Below are 18,625 nucleotides of genomic sequence, written 5' to 3'. Positions count from 1 at the left end.
CGGAGGAAGTGGTAAGAGATAAGGCTGGAGAATGTGGCAGTCACAGATCATGGGACTTTTGGACAATGTGTGCCTCAGTAAGCTCCTAGGTAGGACAGTGACACTATCTAATTGTTTCTGTTTTGTTTTCAACTGTCTCATAGAGGAAGGATTCAATGAAGGAGGAAGTGAATCTACACTGAGGACAGGGAGACAGATGAGATTAATTCACTCACTGCTCAAAAGGATTAGGTTGGTTGCAATGTGATGCTGAAGATCATTTTTCCTGCTGTCTCACATTAGAGTGGGATGAGTCCACTGAAATGATTCTGTGGATGAAAACCCTCAAACGCCTTTGAGGAATCTCTGGCCCAAGGAAAAGGTATTCACATCTTAGGCTCTAGACACCTTCCTGTAAGTAGTGGAGCACAGTCTTCAGTCTTCAGGCATTATCTTTTTTCTGTCTTGAAATCTGTCCTTCTCATATTGACCTCTAGGCTCCTTTTCCCTTCAGCAATTCCTGTCTATTCTGAATTCAATCTCCCATTAGATAAAATGCCCGCTGTAATGTCTGAAGGAGTTCAGAACAAGCCTCCCTAAAACGTACCACTGTGGCATGTACACAATTTTCAGCTAATGGCAATCAGACTTTGTGGGCTCAAAAGAAACTTGTGCCCCTCCCTTAAATACCAAAAAGAATTTCAATTGGGGGCAGATTTTATCTGAGTGACCCATGTGTGTGTGGTGGTGGTGGTTGTTCAGTCGCTAAGTCGCATCTGACTCTTTGCGACCCCAAGGACTGCAGCACTCCAGACTTCTCCGTCCTTCACCATCTCCCGGAGTTTGCTCAAACTCATGTCCATCAAGTTGGTGATGCCATCCAATGGGGAATCATTTAATTACCCAAGATCCTCTCTTCTTATTGTCCTGTCCTCAGATGTCCCAGGCCCCTATCTCATTCCTTGGTTTAGGATGGCAAATACACCTCATTTTACCTTTTTGTCTTTGAATTGCTCATGTATATGGGGATCCTGTACATATGAGTTTTAATTTTATTTCCTCCTATTAATCTGTCTCGTGTCTATTTAGTTACTAGACCAGGTGAAAAAACCTTTCAAGGGTAGAGGAAAATGACTTCAACCCAGTGCCTGACGATGATGATAACCCATGCCATGTCCCAGGCTGCCTTGGCTGAGCCTTGACCTGGTCCCCAACATAAGTTAATGAGTTTGAGAAACACAAGCCTCATGAATACAAAACCTCTGAGTTGGTTTGAGGTATGAAATCACCAACAGGGAATACGAAAGCAAAGGGTGAAGTGTTAACATAAAAAAATAGCACCTGTTTGGAAGACAAAGAGGGGCGATCACCTTAAGATTCACTGTTAATTACTCACAACAGGAGAGAGTAAACTGGGATGCCAGTTGTCCCTCAGCTAAAGAAACACAGATGTTTCAAATGAAAGGTCTCTTAGGAACAACAACAACAACAAAATCAGGCCTGCCATTTTGATTGGCTCAAGGAAAAAAATGTGGAATACTGGGATTCCATAATGTCTCTTATTTCTACCATTGATTCCAAAACAATAAACTTAAATGAGGTAAAAATTGGCACACACATTTAAAAGTATTTCAGAAAGGTATATCTCATTTTATTTAACTCATGACCACATAGTCTATCCTTGTTCAGAGCTGCCTTATTTAACGATTAAGAGGAATTGATGTTTAACAAAGCACAATATTGTGGGCACTGATTTTGTGTCTTTCATGAATATGCTATTGAAGTATATTTTGCAGAAAATGCTCCTGAATTCAACAGCACAGTCCAGGTGTGCTCTCTCTGCAAGAGAAAAGGCTTCTATTTAATGCCTATTCTTTTGAGAAACCTGTTTTCTAGGGGTGGGAAGAACCTGTGACTGCAAATCAAAGCCCCCTCTTGGACGGCTGCCTGATTCAATTCCCAATGACACAGTTCAAGTTGGAAGCTGCAGATGATGCAAATGAACATCTGTAGTGCATCCTGACAAACCTCTTATATAATTCTCAGGGAGTTTCAGTTTTCAAGTCCTGTTCCCTTCATGTTATTGTCTAAGAACTATCATTTTAGAACTATCAGCTTCAGTACGACATACACTCAAATCAACTTCTGCTGCTGTTGCTGCTGCTAAGTCGCTTCGGTCATGTCCGACTCTGTGTGACCCCATGGACAGCAGCCCACCAGGCTCCACTGTCTCTGGGATTCTCCAGGCAAGAATACTGGAGTGGGTTGCCATTTCCTTCTCCAATGCATGCATGCATGCTAAGTCGCTTCAGTTGTGTTCGACTCTGTGCAACCCCATGGACAGCAGCCCACCAGGCTCCTCTATCCACAGGATTCTCCAGACAAGAATACCGGACTGGGTTGTCATTTCCTTCTCCCAAATCAACTTCTACACCATTCTAATACCGGCATTCAATTACCCAAACATGAGGATCACACAGGCTCCAACATTCTCTTCTTATCATATGTATTTCAGGTCAGTGACACTTTTTGTGCTTACCCCTGGATCATTTTCATATAACAAAAAAGTCGCTGCTTGGCAAAGATGGAAAAAAAAGTTAAGATGAAGCGTCATTGAGGGGTTGCATGTCTTATATGAACAAAGCCAAAGCAGAATATTGGAGGGCAAAAAACTACAGGTTAGAAAAAAGTACCACAGACATTCCAAAAAGCTAACATTTATTAAAATAAAGCTATCTGGTAGGAAATGTGCAGTGTTGCTTCACACTGTGTAAATATGATTAATTACAGACCCTGCTTTGCACTCCATTGTCAAGTGATGCTCATCAAGCATTTACTGAAGCTGACTTCAAATCCTATCCTAGGTTCCAGGGAGGCAAAAGTGAATGATACACACACAGTTCCTGTTGTCATGGCCCTCAAAGTTTAGCAAGGTATTAAAAAAAATAGGAACTCACTAATCCTGTGAGAGGAGCTAAGGAAAATGACAATGTTGGGCATAACTTGCCCAGAAACACCTCTGGGCATCTTCTGACCTTACCACTCACCATCCACAGTCATTAACTCAAGAAATTGCACTTACCATTCACCAAAGAAATCTGAGTCTTCCTGTTACTCCTGTTACACAATGAGTAACCCAGTAGAGTTAAGAGCAAACAGTAACACATCTGATCAAGACAAGTGAAATAATGAAACAAATCATGGCATTTGCTAAATATTCTTTCTATTTACAGTAATTAGAAGATGCTAATATTTTAATCACATATGTTTCTGTTTCCAATTACACTGGGGCAACTTAGAAAACCTTTAGCACTAGGCATATAATCAGTGGTCAATAAAATGAAGGCAATTCCCAGGTGATGCAATGGTAAAGAATCCACCTGTAATGCAGGAGCTGCAGGAGACATGGGTTCCATCCCTGCATTGGGAAGGTTCCATGGAGAAGGAAATGGCAGCCCACTCCAGTATTATTTCCTGGAAAATTCCATGAACAGAGGAGCCTGGCAGGCTATGGTCAGTGGGGTTGCAAAGAGTTGGACACAACTAAACAAGAACAGCAACAGTATTACCAAACTTTGAACCATTTTGCCACCATACCCATCACCATGAAGTAAGGGACACATATCATAGGCTATATAAGCATAGGTGTCTTCTGACTTCACGTTTAGTCCCCATATATTAACATATGGGCTTCCCTTGTGGCTCAGCTGGTAAAAAATCTGCCTGCATTACAGGAAACCTGGGTTTGATCCCTGGGTTGGGAAGATCCCCTGGAGAAGGAAAAGGCTACCCACTCCAGTATTCTGGCCTGAAGAATTTCATGGACTATAGTCTGTGGGGTCACAAAGAGTCAGACATGACTGAGCAACTTTCACTTTCACATTAATATATGAAAATATTCATATTCTACATAGATATTATAGACTTGCTTCATTGCACCCACATCTCATTCAAAGAATGTGGATGAACTGAGTTTATTAAGTGTATTAGTTCCCTATCAATAACTCATAGGACAATTTGAGATTACAGTGAATTATATTTTCATACAAGAACTTTGAGAGAAGTCAAATGGCTTCCAATGTATTCGATCTCTATTTCTAAATAACTATGGTTAGATCAGTTAGTCAACTGCAAAAGGGTCAGTCATGGATTCAACACAAGACATTCAGCCTACTTCCAAGGCTGTGAAGAGATATTTGAAGGAAATAACATTGTTGATGTGAGTTAAATATTGCTTAGGACTCAGAACTTAAAGGCTGCATTAAAAATACCTCGCCAAAAATAATAGCTTTTTAATTTTTTCCCCTTAAAGGAACAAGAGCAGGACCAAACCAAGGGAAGTAAATGCAGTATTAGACACAAAAACAAGGGAGCAAACACCAAAAGAAGTCTCTCCAGATCATATTTCTTAAGGATCATTAGCCAGCCCTTAATTAAGAGAAGAAATCACAGATGACAAGGAGAACTTCTCCACCCTGTGGAGACTTTGTGGCATACAAACATCTACTTTAAAATGAATGGAGAAATGTCTGTTTAGTTCTTTGGCCCATTTTTTGATTGGGTCATTTATTTTTCTGGAATTGAGCTTCAGGAGTTGCTTGTATATTTTTGAGATTAATCCTTTGTCTGTTTCTTCATTTACTATTATTTTCTCCCAATCCGAGGGCTGTCTTTTCACCTTACTTATAGTTTCCTTTGTAGTGCAAAAACTTTTAAGTTTCATTAGGTTCCATTTGTTTAATTTTGCTTTTATTTCCAATATTCTGGGAGGTGGGTCATAGAGGATCTTGCTGTGATTTATGTTGGAGAGTGTTTTGCCTGTGTTCTCCTCTAGGAGTTTTATAGTTTCTGGTCTTACAGTTAGATCTTTAATCCATTTTGAGTTTATTTTTGTGTATGGTGTTAGAAAGTGTTCTAGTTTCATTCTTTTACAAGTGGTTGACCAGTTTTCCCAGCACCACTTGTTAAAGAGGTTGTCTTTTTTCCATTGTATATCCTTGCCTCCTTTGTCAAATATAAGGTGTCCATAGGTTTGTGGATTTATCTCTGGGCTTTCTATTCTATTCCATTGATCTATATTGTTGTCTTTGTGCCAGTACCATACTGTCTTCATGACTGTGGCTTTGTAGTAGAGTCGGAAGTCAGGCAGGTTGATTCCTCCAGCCCCATTCTTCTTTCTCAAGATTACTTTGGCTATTCGAGGTTTTTTGTATTTCCATACAAATTGTGAAATTATTTGTTCTACTTCTGTGAAAAATACCGTTGGTAGCTTGATAGGGATTTCATTGAATCTATAGATTGCTTTGGGTAGAATAGCCATTTTGACAATGTTGATTCTTCCAATCCATGAACACGGTATGTTTCTCCATCTGTTTGTGTCCTCTTTGATTTCTTTCATCAGTGTTTTATAGTTTTCTATGTATAGGTCTTTTGTTTCTTTAGGTAGATATAGTCCTAAGTACTTTCTTCTTTTTGTTGCAATGGCTAACAAACACATGAAAAAATGCTCAACATCACTCATCATCAGAGAAATGCAAATCAAAACCACAATGAGGTACCATTACACGCCAGTCAGGATGGCTGCTATCCAAAAGTCTACAAGCAATAAATGTTGGAGAGGGTGTGGAGAAAAGGGAACCCTCTTACACTGTTGGTGGGAATGCAAACTAGTACAGCCACTATGGAAAACAGTGTGGAGATTCCTTAAAAAACTGGAAATAGAACTGCCATATGACCCAGCAATACCACTTCTGGGCATACACACTGAGGAATCCAGATCTGAAAGAGACCCGTACACCCCAATGTTCATCGCAGCACTGTTTATAATAGCCAGGACATGGAAGCAACCTAGATGTCCATCAGCAGATGAATGGATAAGGAAGCTGTGGTTTATATACACCATGGAATATTACTCAGCTATTAAAAAGACTTCATTTGATCAGTTCTAATGAGATGGATGAAACTGGAGCCCATTATACAGAGTGAAGTAAGCCAGAAAGATAAAGAACATTACAGCATACTAACACACATATATGGAATTTAGAAAGATATAACCCTATATGCAAAACAGAAAAAGAGACACAGATGTACAGAACAGACTTTTGAACTCTGTGGGAGAAGGTGAGGGTGGGATGTTTTGAAAGAATAGCATATATATTATCTATGGTGAAACAGATCACCAGCCCAGGTGGGATGCATAAGACAAGTGCTCGGGCCTGATGCACTGGGAGGACCCAGAGGAATCGGGTGGAGAGGGAGGTGGGAGGGGGGATCGGGATGGGGAATACGTGTAACTCTATGGCTGATTCATGTCAATGTATGACAAAACGCACTGAAATATTGTGAAGTAATTAGCCTCCAACTAATAAAAGAAAAATTTTAAAAAATGTTAAAAAAAATTAAAAAAATAAACATAAAAAATAAATAAAATGAATGGAATTCTCATGACGGTTTACACTGAAGTTGAACTCCTTCACACTATAGTCTTTTGGTCACCTTTGTGATGACCCAAATTTCAAAAGGTCCTGGAAACATGTTATATACAAATGACTGAACTGATATCGCGAGATCCAGCCTTAGGGCTGAAGACAGAAATTAAGAACCACAGAGAACAAACCTAAGTAGCCATGACTCCTTCAGAATTTGTTCTTTCATCAGGAGCATAACTGACTATTCAATATTCAGTAGGTGCTGACCATGCTTAGTGTAGAGACATACCCAGACTCATCTGAGCCTTTTTATCTTCCCTCACTCTTCCAAACTCTCACATAATATAATGCAAGAGACAGCTTGTAATGGAAGCTGAGGTTGGCTTCAATGCCTCTTTCTTACTGCCTGAGTTGCCAAGAGACATTTAAGCACAATAAAATAAGGTCACAGTTTTTCTTCATTTCAGCAGTTAATAATAAGAGCTAAGTTTTTATTTAAAAGTAGATTTGATGCAGCAATATATTGATTAATTAATGATACATTACCTTGAAAAAAGGGAAATGGTTGGATCCCAGATAATGAATGAGCAGACAGAAATAGATTTAGTACCTCGTTGAAGACCATTCTCTATGTCACTAACAGCCACAGCTTTTATATTGTCCAAGATGCATTTCTGGTCTTTAATAATAACAGAGGTGCTAGAGGAGAAGCATTAAGCCTATTTCAAGATACTGAAAGAATTTCATAGAAACACTTATTTTTTCTAGATTCTGACATCTCCCTTTAGCACACTCAAACTCATGTTTTTACCCAAAATGTATTGGTCAGCATTTAGTGCCATGGCATTACCTAATGTGTATGAAAATGGTGCGATCATGCCAAGGGCATGGAGTGCATTTTCACAGTAATCACTCAATAGGTGCAGTTAGAACTCTTATTTTAGAGAAGTAGGAAAAGACTTTTGGCTGAGCTTTTACTGAATAATAAAGTTAGCCCTCAATATCTGTGGTTCCACAGCTATGGATTCAACCAACCATGGACTGAAAATATTCAGGAAAAAAAAAAGTTTAAGAAAGTTCAAAAAACCAAAACTTGAATTTGCCATGCATCAGCAACTATTTACATAGCATTTACATTGTATTGGGTATTATAAATAATCGAGAGATAATTTAAAGTATGCAGGAGGATGTACGTAGGTTACATGCAAACACTATACCATTTTATATAAGGGACTTGAGCATCTGCAGATTTTGGTACCCATGGAGTCTTGGAACCAATCCCCAGGGATACTTAGGGATGACTAATTTCATCTAAAGGATTTAGCTCAGCAGCTAGATTAAGCTACAAATTAGGCCCATACACTGAGTACAGTCCTTCTAAAGTTCACTTAATGTTGCACTATTTTTGTACTGAAGCATAGCTGATTTACAACATTGTCTTGATTTCAGGTGAACAGCAAAGTGATGTGTATCTATTTGCCCATTCTTTTCCATTATAGATTATTATAAGATATTGAATATTGGTCCTGTGCTATATAGTAAATGCTTGTATCTGTTAATCCCATAGTCCTCATTTATCACCCCTGCTGCCGTCTTTCCTCTTAGGTAACCATAAATTTGTTTTCTATGTTGACAAGTTTGGTTCTGCTTTGTAAATAAGTACGTTTGTATCATCTCTTTTTTTTAGATTTCACATATAAGCAATGTCACAATCTATTCATCTTTCTCTGTCTGTCTTACTTGACTTAGTATGATCACTTCTAGGTCCATCCACATTGTTGTAAATGGCAATATTTCATTCTTTTTTATGGCTGAGTTAACTTTACTATTAACACAAATATCTCACCAGGTCACCTGGGAAGCTTTTAAAGAGTACATTCCCACATGCCATCCTTAACTTATTAAATCTGTATCTCCAGGAGGAAGGGCCTAGGAAACTGCACATTTAACAAAGCGCTCCACTAGGCAATGCCCTTACATTAAGATGAATTCGTAGTTTTCAATAAACAGATCCTTAAATGTTTGTGGTTGGCTACAGGGATCCTGCACAGGAGATGTAAACTATGCTTACTACTGACCAGACCACTCAGAGAGTTAAGTCTGAGGTGGCATATTCATTTTGACTAGGGGACGAGACTGGGGAAAGTCTTCATGGGAAAGGCAAGAAACTCTTTCTCTGTGTATGTTCAAACAGTATGAGGAAGCTGTCATAAGCAAAGACTCTAGTGCCAGACTATCTGGGTTCAAATTCTGGCTTTGAACCTTATCAGCTTGACCAAAACGGCAAGACGTTTAACCTTTCTCAGCTAGAGTGCCTCCATTTATAAAATGGAGACAATGATAGCATCTACTTCCTAGAGTTGTTACATGCCTTCAAAGTTATTTACACATCCTCAGTACTTAAAAAAATACTAGGTTTTGTTTGTACAGAGGTCACACTTTCAAAAAGGTTTTGCATATATCCTATGGGATAGGTTGAGTCTGTCAACCCCACCACCACCTATTGAGATGACAGAAACTTACACATAGAGAAAATAATTTTCCCCATGCTACTCCATGGGGATTCATGGAAGATGGTAGTAAACCCAAGGCTCGTACCTTCTAGTCTTTTCCTCTTTCTAATATACGGATGGTTTCCCTTCACTCCCAATTCAATATCCCCTTGGACTGTGAGTTATTACTATGTACACTACAGTCTGCCTACAAGAATAACAAAATAGGTTTCTTAATGCATGTCTTTTCACTACCATGTATGAAAGAAAGCATTTCAAACAAACTCCTGAAACTTAAGAGGGCATATTTTAATTGTGTGCAGAATTCAGCTATTCACAAATACATGTTGCTAATGATAGATCCAAAAAATATTTTCAAGTTTCATTATAGAAAAATCACTCTATTAATCTACTTCTGTGTGACATCAACAACCTCTATGACAACAGGTGACAGACAGCTGGCCAAGGTGATAAGCAAAAGGTCTTATGACTTAAGGCATGTCAAGAAGCTTTGGGACATTTTGGGAAACAGATCTCAAACTTCCCTTTCCCTACAGTGCTGACTTTTACTAAAAGATGTTTGAGAAAGAAATTTGAGTCAATATCTGTCTTTGAATTACAACATGGCAGTAAGCAGACACTACTGTCTTCAGGATGACTCCTGCTACTACAAACAATGCCACTGTTGTAAATAGGTGCCTGTTTTATACCATGCAGAACCTGGCTAGGTGCCAAAGAATAGCTGAACAGATCAAATTTGTTCCATTGGAATAGAGCCTTAAAGCAGCAGAAGTTAGCCCATTAGAGACATCTCTGAGACTCAGTCTTGTCAACTCAGTGTTCCAGAGGGTGCTGAAATCACTGGTTGTGCTGCCATACAGACTTCTGCTCAATTAACTGGGGACCAAGGGTTGGCAGCATGCTTCCCTCTGAGGGGCAAGAGGCCAGCATGAGCCTGGGTTGTGTGCTGGGAAGGCTGAGCAATAAAAGGTTCAACAATGTTATTGATTCATTTTCTTTTTAGATACTTTAAAGGCAACTCAATCTAGTTACTTAATATTGATTAATTAAAATGTTATAATTAGCAAAAAAAAAACACAGACCAATACATTTCCCTTCAAGTGCACATGGCATTTATCTAGCCACAAAGAATTAGAATCCCAGTTAACAAAAGAACAACTTTTTAAATTGTGAAATGTTTTCCAGTGGAAGTTTCTATACAGGCTAACATTATTACCCTCTTCAATCTTACATACTACCAAAATCATTACAATATATTTTGTTATTGGAGAAGGCAATGGCAACCCACTCCAGTACTCTTGTCTGGAAAATCCCATGGATGGAGGAACCTGGTGGGCTGCAGTTCATGGGGTCGCTAAGAGTTGGACATGACTGAGCGACTTCACTTTCACTTTTCACTTTCATGCATTGGAGAAGGAAATGGCAACCCATTCCAGTGTTCTTGCCTGGAGAATCCCAGGGACAGGGGAGCCTGGTGGGCTGCTGTCTATGGGATCACACAGAGTTGGACATGACTGAAGCGACTTAGCAGCAGCAGCAGCATTTTGTTATTGTGGCTCAGAGTTTATTATTATCCAAAATAAAATATTATTTCATCTTATATTTGAAATATCAATGCAAAAAATCCTTCATTTACAGGTTGTGTGTGTGCACATACACACACACACACACAAATACTTAGGAATGCAGTATTAAAAAATGCATCAACATATATGAAGGGTCTTCCCAGGTGGCTCAGTGGTAAAGAACTCACCTGTCAATGAAGGAGACTCAGGTTTGATCCCTGGGTCTGGAAGATCCCCTGGAGGAAGGCATGGCAACCCAGTCCAATATTCTTGCCTAGAGAACCTCATGGACAGAGGAGCCTGGTGGGCTACAGTCCATAGGGTCATAAAGAGTCAGACACTACTGAGTGACAGAGCACACACACACAACATATACAGCAGTGAAACAAGACTAAGGACTGAAAACTGATCAGTGTTAAACAGACATGAAGAGGTGAGAAATATGAAAAAGTCTCATTTGCTAAAAATGAATATGCCTAAAAGATTAATGTCAAAAAATCTAAACCTATCTCCACAGACCACTTTTCTACAGAGCTCCACTGACTTTCTTCAAAGAGATAAGTGGATCAAACAGAATATGAGTAAAAGGAAATGGAATTCATTATTTTCTTCAAAGGAAATAGAGAGTAAACAATACTAAAGGCAAGTGTAAGGGTGATCAGTCTGAAGAGAAAGCACCATCTAATTATGCCAGTCAGGTCTGATGGAGGACACGGGGGAAAAAGCGGCCAAGTGTGGGCCATTCCAGCTCTCAGTCAGCTCCAGATCCGACAGTGCAGAGAAACGAGGCAGGTATTCACCAGATTTCCTGTCAACAACTGGGCTGACAGCACCTTTCACATCCCAACTGCAAATAAATTCACACATTGGACAGTGAAGCAGAGTGAATCAAATAATCTAGTGCTACAATAGAAGTTACAGAAAAAGCAACTGTGCCCCTTCAGGCAGCCACATTTCCTTACATGAACCTTTTCAAGGACCGCAAGCCAGTTGGCAAAGTATGAGATCTCTGACTGGACCCTCCAATTTACATCTTAGTTTCTTGTGCCTTGGATCTTCTTTTTGCAAAATACAGTATTAATTCGAGCTAACTCAGTATATCAGTATGACTGCTCCCTTAACTAGTATGCAAACCGAGGATATTGTAGTGTGAGTCCTCAATAATAAAGCACACTCAGTGAGCTTAGAACAGAGTCCCACTGCCATTCACTTATAAAATAAGATGGAGCAGAATAAGATGTATGCAAAGCATGCACACTTGCTGAAATGGCAGTAGATATTTGGGAACTGCAGTCACAAATGAGCATGGAAATACACTACCAATCTGACAGAGCCAAAACCAGATGAAACTCGATTACTTGAGTGGCCAGAAACCACCATTGCACTCTGTGAGAGCTTTGAATCACAACTCAAGTCATCAACATTTGTTTGGAACCCATTCTGTATCTTGAATAATGAAAATTCAATGAATGGTTATTACTATTTCATTATTAACTTCACTATGACATTCTATCCTTATAATCACCTTTGTTGAAAGGTAGGTGTGATCATCATACTCTTGTTTAGCTAGGTAAACTGTGGTGACAAGAATTTAAGTGACATATCCAAGTATTACAGCTAGTAACCAGAAAACTCCAGGGCCATCTGATACCAATGATCTTTTAAATATACCCTGTTACTTCCCCAGCCATCTCAATATATATCTGGTATAAAACATCAAGGACAGCTGTATAGTAGGCAAATGTCCACATCCTAATGCTCAGAATCTGTATTGTTTGTTTATGACATAAATGAGGATTAAAGTTATAGACAAAATTAAGGTTGCTGATCAATTGACCCTGAGATGGGGAGACTGTCCTGGATTATCTGGGCAATTATTGTAGCCAAAGGCAGTCAGAAGTGAGTAAGTGAAGTCGCTCAGTTGTGTCGGACTCTTTGCGACCGAATGAACTGTAGCCTACCAGGATCCTCAATCCATGGCATTTTCCAGGCAAGAGTACTAGAGTGGGTTGCCATTTCCTTCTCCAGGGGATCTTCCCGACCCAGGAATCAAACCCGGGTCTCCTGCATTGTAGGCAGATGCTTTACCAAAGGCAAAACAGGAGAACCCTCTGGTACCATTTCTCTAAATGGTAGTAAGAGTCTCAACCAGCCATTGCTAGTTTTGAAGATGGAAGGGGCTATCGAGCCAAAGAATGAGGACAGCTTCTAAAGCAAGGAAAAGCCAGGAGACAGATCTCAAGAAAGAATGAAGTCCTTATGACAGTTTTGATTTTAGCCCCCTGGGATTCATTAGGGAATTCTGCCCACCAGAATTATAGAGCAAATGTACATGGTTATTAATCAATGTAAACAGGAAATAAATCCTGGGAAGCTTAAGCATTCATAAATGTGAAAATACGGTCAACCTCACTCATGTTTTAATTTTCACTTCTCTGAACAAGATTATCTTTGGCCAAACCTCAAGAAAGAAAAGGCTTCCCTGGTGGCTCAAATGGTAAAGAATCTGCCTGAAATACAGGAGACCTGCTGTCAATCCCTGGGTTGGGAAGATGCCCTGGAGAAGGAAATGGCAACCTACTCCAGGAATCTTGCCTGGAGAACTCCATGGACAGGGGAACATGGCGGATTACAGCCCATGGAGTCGCAAAGAGTCTGACACAACTGAGCAACTAAAACTTTCTTTCACGTTTCCTTGTCAAGGAAGAAAAAAAATAGTTTGGTAAGCCTAGTCCCGGCAAATTCTAACACAAACTTAGTGTCTTGAACAACACAAATTTATTATCTTACAGTTGGAGGTGGGAAGTTTGAAATGAGTCTTAAGAGGGCTAAAATCAAGCTGTCAGTGAACTAAATTCCTCCTGAGGAAAGAGAATTCCTTTCCTTGCCTTTTCCAATTTCCAGAGGCCACCCACATCCTTGGTTCTCAGTCCCTTACTTGCATCACGTCTTCACATCTTACTCTGAGCCCAATCTTATCTATCCTCTTGTTACTTATTTGTATGCTTTCTATATATTCTTGATACATGTTTGTATGAGTTTTTTAAATATATTTCTGATATGAGTACCTTTTAGGACATATATTGATATCATTTTACCCCAGTCTTTTACATGCCTTTTCAATTTCTAAGTGGTATCTTTGATTAACCTAAGTTTTGCTAGGTTCAGCTAATCATGTTATTCCTCCATTATTTTCTTGTCCAAGATAGCAAAGTTAGTTAGTTATCTTCCACTAAAGCTTTCTTCTAGGACTTTTATTGATATAACTCTCATCTTTGTAAATGTTTGCAAATAATTTTGATGTTTCTGTATGGTATAGGGTCTGAATGACTTTTTCTTCTTTATATTCAATTGTTCTTGCATCATTCTTTGAAATTATTTTCCTCTCACTTATGAATTGTATAGGTACCTTTGTTAGAAAGGATTTGACCATAAATGAGGGTCTGTTTCTGGACTCTTTCCATTTCACTGATCTATTAATATCTATCATCTATTCCTATGTCAATACATTACTACTGCTACTACTGCTGCTGTAACTACCATAAATGTGTACTAAGTCTTAAAATCAGGTAGCATGATTCCTCCAATTTGTAATTTCCCAGGACTGTTTTATCTAGTCTAGATTTTCTACATTCACATATAAGCTTTAGTGTAAACTTGACAATTTCTACGTAAAGTACTGGGGTCTGGACTATAATTGTAATGAATGTATAGTTCAATTTGGTGAGATTGACAAGTTAAAAGTAATTAGTCTCTATTTAATATCTTGTTATAAGCCATAATGGAAAAGAATCTGAAAAAGAATACGCACATGTATAATTGAATCACTCTGCTGTACACCTGAAACTAACATTTTAAATCAACTGTAGTTCAACAAAATACTTTAAGAAGTAGAAAAGAAAGCCTCATTTATCTCATTAATACCTATCTCCAATGAAACTTTCTTTTACTAAAAAGTAATTAGTCTCTAGACTATGAACACACCATATGTATTTATAAGTTATTTTTCTGTTCCATGTTTTGTAGGTCTAAGGTAGAGGCCTTACACATAATTTCTGTCAGATTTATTCCTAAGATTTTGGGGATTTCATGTTATTCTATATTATATTTTAAGATATCATTTCCAGTTATCAATTGTGAACAAAAGGAAATAAAATTACTTTTTGTTCAAGTTTGTCCTGAAGTCTTGCACAGTTCAAGTGTTAGGACTACTATTTTGACCTTTCAATAAATATAATCATATTGTCTGTGAATATCAACAAATTTAATTGTTTTTACCCAACAGTTACACCTTTCATTTTATTATTTCCCTAGTATTTGAGCCAACACCTCCAGTACAATGCTGAATAGAAGTTGCAAGGGTATTCCTTAAGAATGCTATTTAAGAATTTTATAGATATCCCCTATCAAGTTGCAAAAAAATCCCTCTAGTTTATATATTTTTTATTTTTCAAGAAAGGATTTTAGATATCAATTTTTTTTCACATCTGCTGCTCTGACCATGTTATTTTTCTGATTTACTCTGTTAATATGGTGAATTAATGATGATCAAGTCTCATAGGTTAAACTAATCTTACATTCCTGAGACAAATCTCGGATGATCATGATGTATTATGACTTTTTATATTATTCAATCTGATTTATTAGTATTTTGTTAAAGATTCTTGCATCTATATTCATCAATGATATAACGAATTCTTTTCCTATAATATTTCATGTTTTGCTATTAAGACTACACTGGCTATACTAATTTGTTCACTAAAACAAATTAGAAAACATTCTCTATTTTGTGAAAGTGTTCATGCAAAATGGCGTTATTTCTTCCATATATTTGATAGACTTATGCAATTATGCCTTCCGGACCAGAGTTATCTGTAAGAAATGTTTTTAATTGTCTATTTCTTCATGTATCAATTTTGGTAAGGAGATAAAAAAATATGGAACAGGCAAGAGAAATAAGAACCACAAAACAGTATTTTCCTTTGCTCATGTTATGTGCCTAAGAAAAGCTTGAAACCAAACTTAAACAATGAGATTTAAGAAGTAGAAGCATAGGCTACTCACACTCATGAACTTCAATCTAAAAAACTCTAAAATGAAGTCAACCAATTCCAATAATGCATAAAATGTGTCAAGATCTGGTTGGGTTAATGCCAGGCATGCAAGTTCTGTTTAACATTAGATAATTAATGTTGTTTGCTATAACTTAATACTGCTGCTGCTGCTGCTGCTAAGTCGCTTCAGTCGTGTCCGACTCTGTGCGACCCCATAGACGGCAGCCCACCAGACTCTTCCGTCCCTGGGATTCTCCAGGCAAGAATATCAGAGTGGCTTGCCATTTCCTTCTCCAATAACTAAACACTAAATAAATCAAAATAGAAATACATGATTATCTCAAACACATAGAAAAATTGATCAATTTTAGCCCATCTGTATTTAAAAACAAAACATTTAACCTAGTCATGAAAGTGAATTGCCTTAATATGACAAAGATTTCTGTAAACATTAAAAGAGAACTTCCTTAATATGGCAAAGGTATCTATAAAAACATTAAAGCAAATATATTCAATGGTAAAATGTTGAAAGCTTTCCCTTGGAGATCAAGAGCAGAACAAGAATGCCTGCCATAATTCTATTTACCCTTGTCTTAGTTCTTAGCCACTACAGTCAAAGAATAAGAATTAGAAAGTAAAATACCAAGAATTTGGTATTTTAATATTAATTAAATATTTATTGAATTATTAATATTTATTCACTCAATACTCATAAATGGTACTATTGCCTACATAGGAAAGTCAAAACTATCTGATATATTGGTATACATTTAACAGGTACATACAGAAAATTGAGTGGATGATAAAATTTAGAAAAATCTATTTTTGCATTGTAGCCATGGATGGTTAGAATAACACTTTAAAAGTTAAATTTTTAAAGGCATAAAAAATAAGAAATACTTTGGAATAAATCTAACAAAATATGTATAAAATTCTAGGGAAATTACAAATTTTACTTCAACATATTAAAGACAAGAAAAATAAAAGAGAGTTACACTCTATTCCTGGATTAGAAGACTCAAGTATATAAAAACTATTTCCCAAATTATGTGAAAATTTGACACCATCCCAATTAAAATTGTGACAAAGTTTCGTGTGTTTGCAATGTGAAAATCTAATTCTCAATGTTTAGGAAAATGCAAAGTAGAAATCAAAGTATTGACTTCTGAAAAATTCCCACACATATGCAATCAAATATACTTATGGTTGAGTTACAGCCACATTGTTTATATTCACCCCAATTTGGAAACAACTCCAAAAACCATAATATGGATAAACTGTGACATATTTGCAAAATTGAAATTATTAGATATACAAGTGATGTAACTACAGGTACAAGTATTAACATATTGATCTCACAAAAAAAGGAAGTATTTAAGGAAGGACTTAACACATAGAATTACTATATTAAATTATATCTTAGGAATGTATGAAAATACAGTGTCAAGATAAGCAGAGAAATAATTATCACAAAAGTCAGGATCATGGTTAACATTGGGGCTGAGGGTTAGGCAAAAAATAAGTGAAAATAAACGAGACTACATAAAACGAAAAAGCTTCTGCATAGTAGAAGAAAAAAAATTGGCAAACGAAAAGAAAACCTAAGGAATGGGTGAAAATAGTTACAAATCATATGTGATAAGAAGCTAATATATAAGGAACTCATGCAACTCAAGAGTGAAAAAAAAATCAGCTTAAAAAATGGACAAGGATCTGCGTACATATTTTTCTAAAGAAGACACACAAATGACCAACAGGAATGTGAAAAGATATTCTATATCATGAACCATCAGAGAAATGCAAATCAAAACCACAATGAAATATCACCTCATGCCTGACAGAATGGCTATTGACAAAAATACAAAAGATAACAAGCTCTGTAAAGGATGTGGAGAAACTGCTTTTAATATCAGCACTGCCACTTGCTAACTAAGAAGTTTTGTGCTATGTATCTTCTGTGCCTTAATTTATTCAACTACATAATGGAGAAAACAGTACTATCCACCTCATGGATTACTGTTAATACATGTATAAAACATTTGAAAGAGTGATTGGTGTGTATTAAAGCTACTTAAAGGCTATCAATATCTTATCTACTGTGACTATTATTTTCATTATTTCTTTTACTACAAACCAGTAGAGTAAGAATGGATTATTCAACTAGTGCTTTTGCAACAGTTGGCTTTCCACGAATTAGAAATCCAATCCAAATGGATTAAAGAAACTGAAAACAAACTTTAAATAATGAAAGAAAATATAAGGGTTTTTTGATAGGATCAAAAAAAATGCAAAAAGCATAAAGGAAATACTGAGGAAATTTAAGTCTGATATAATCATATTTATTTATGAAAATCAAGATCATAACAAAGTTAGAAAAGCAACAGCCTTGGAAATGACAGTCGTATATCCTAGGAAATGCAATGACTCAAAAATGTTACAAAAATATCTACAAATCACAGAGAAAAAGACAATCAGCTCAATAGAGAAAAGAGTAAAGGATGTGGGCTTGCAATTATTCATATAACTCACAGACATGGAAATGACAAACAACAGTGATATACTATTTCACACATACTATATTTTGCTTCCAGTGTGATGGCTCTTTGATCACTGATGGGATCATAATGGTATGTTGTCAAGGGTGTAGTAGGGAAATGATAAAATTCATACTGTCCTGGGTTTTATATTTTAAAGAGGGATTTGGTGGTATCTATTAAATTAGAAAACGTTCTTAACCCATGACCCAATTTCTTATAGTAGTACACAAGAAAGTATGTAGGAAGATGTTTATTGCCCTACTGTTTACATTAACAAAAATTACTTAAAGAAATACAGTGGCCTTAAGTATTTGGTAAACAGTTGCATACATTTTAAGTTAATTATACAGCAGTTAAAATGTTAATATATATCTCTCTCATATATACATATGTACACAAATATACAAGCATATACAAATGGATATGTGTAGATATATGTACATAAGTGTGTTTATGAACACAAATATGCCTGAAAAATATTAAGTGGGACAATCAAGTTGTGGAAAATGTAATACAATATACATGTTTAAAATAAAAATACTGCATGGA

Source organism: Muntiacus reevesi, chromosome X (genome assembly GCF_963930625.1).
Source record: "Muntiacus reevesi chromosome X, mMunRee1.1, whole genome shotgun sequence".
NCBI classification, from domain to species: Eukaryota; Metazoa; Chordata; class Mammalia; order Artiodactyla; family Cervidae; genus Muntiacus; species Muntiacus reevesi.
This window is presented reverse-complemented; position numbering follows the sequence as displayed.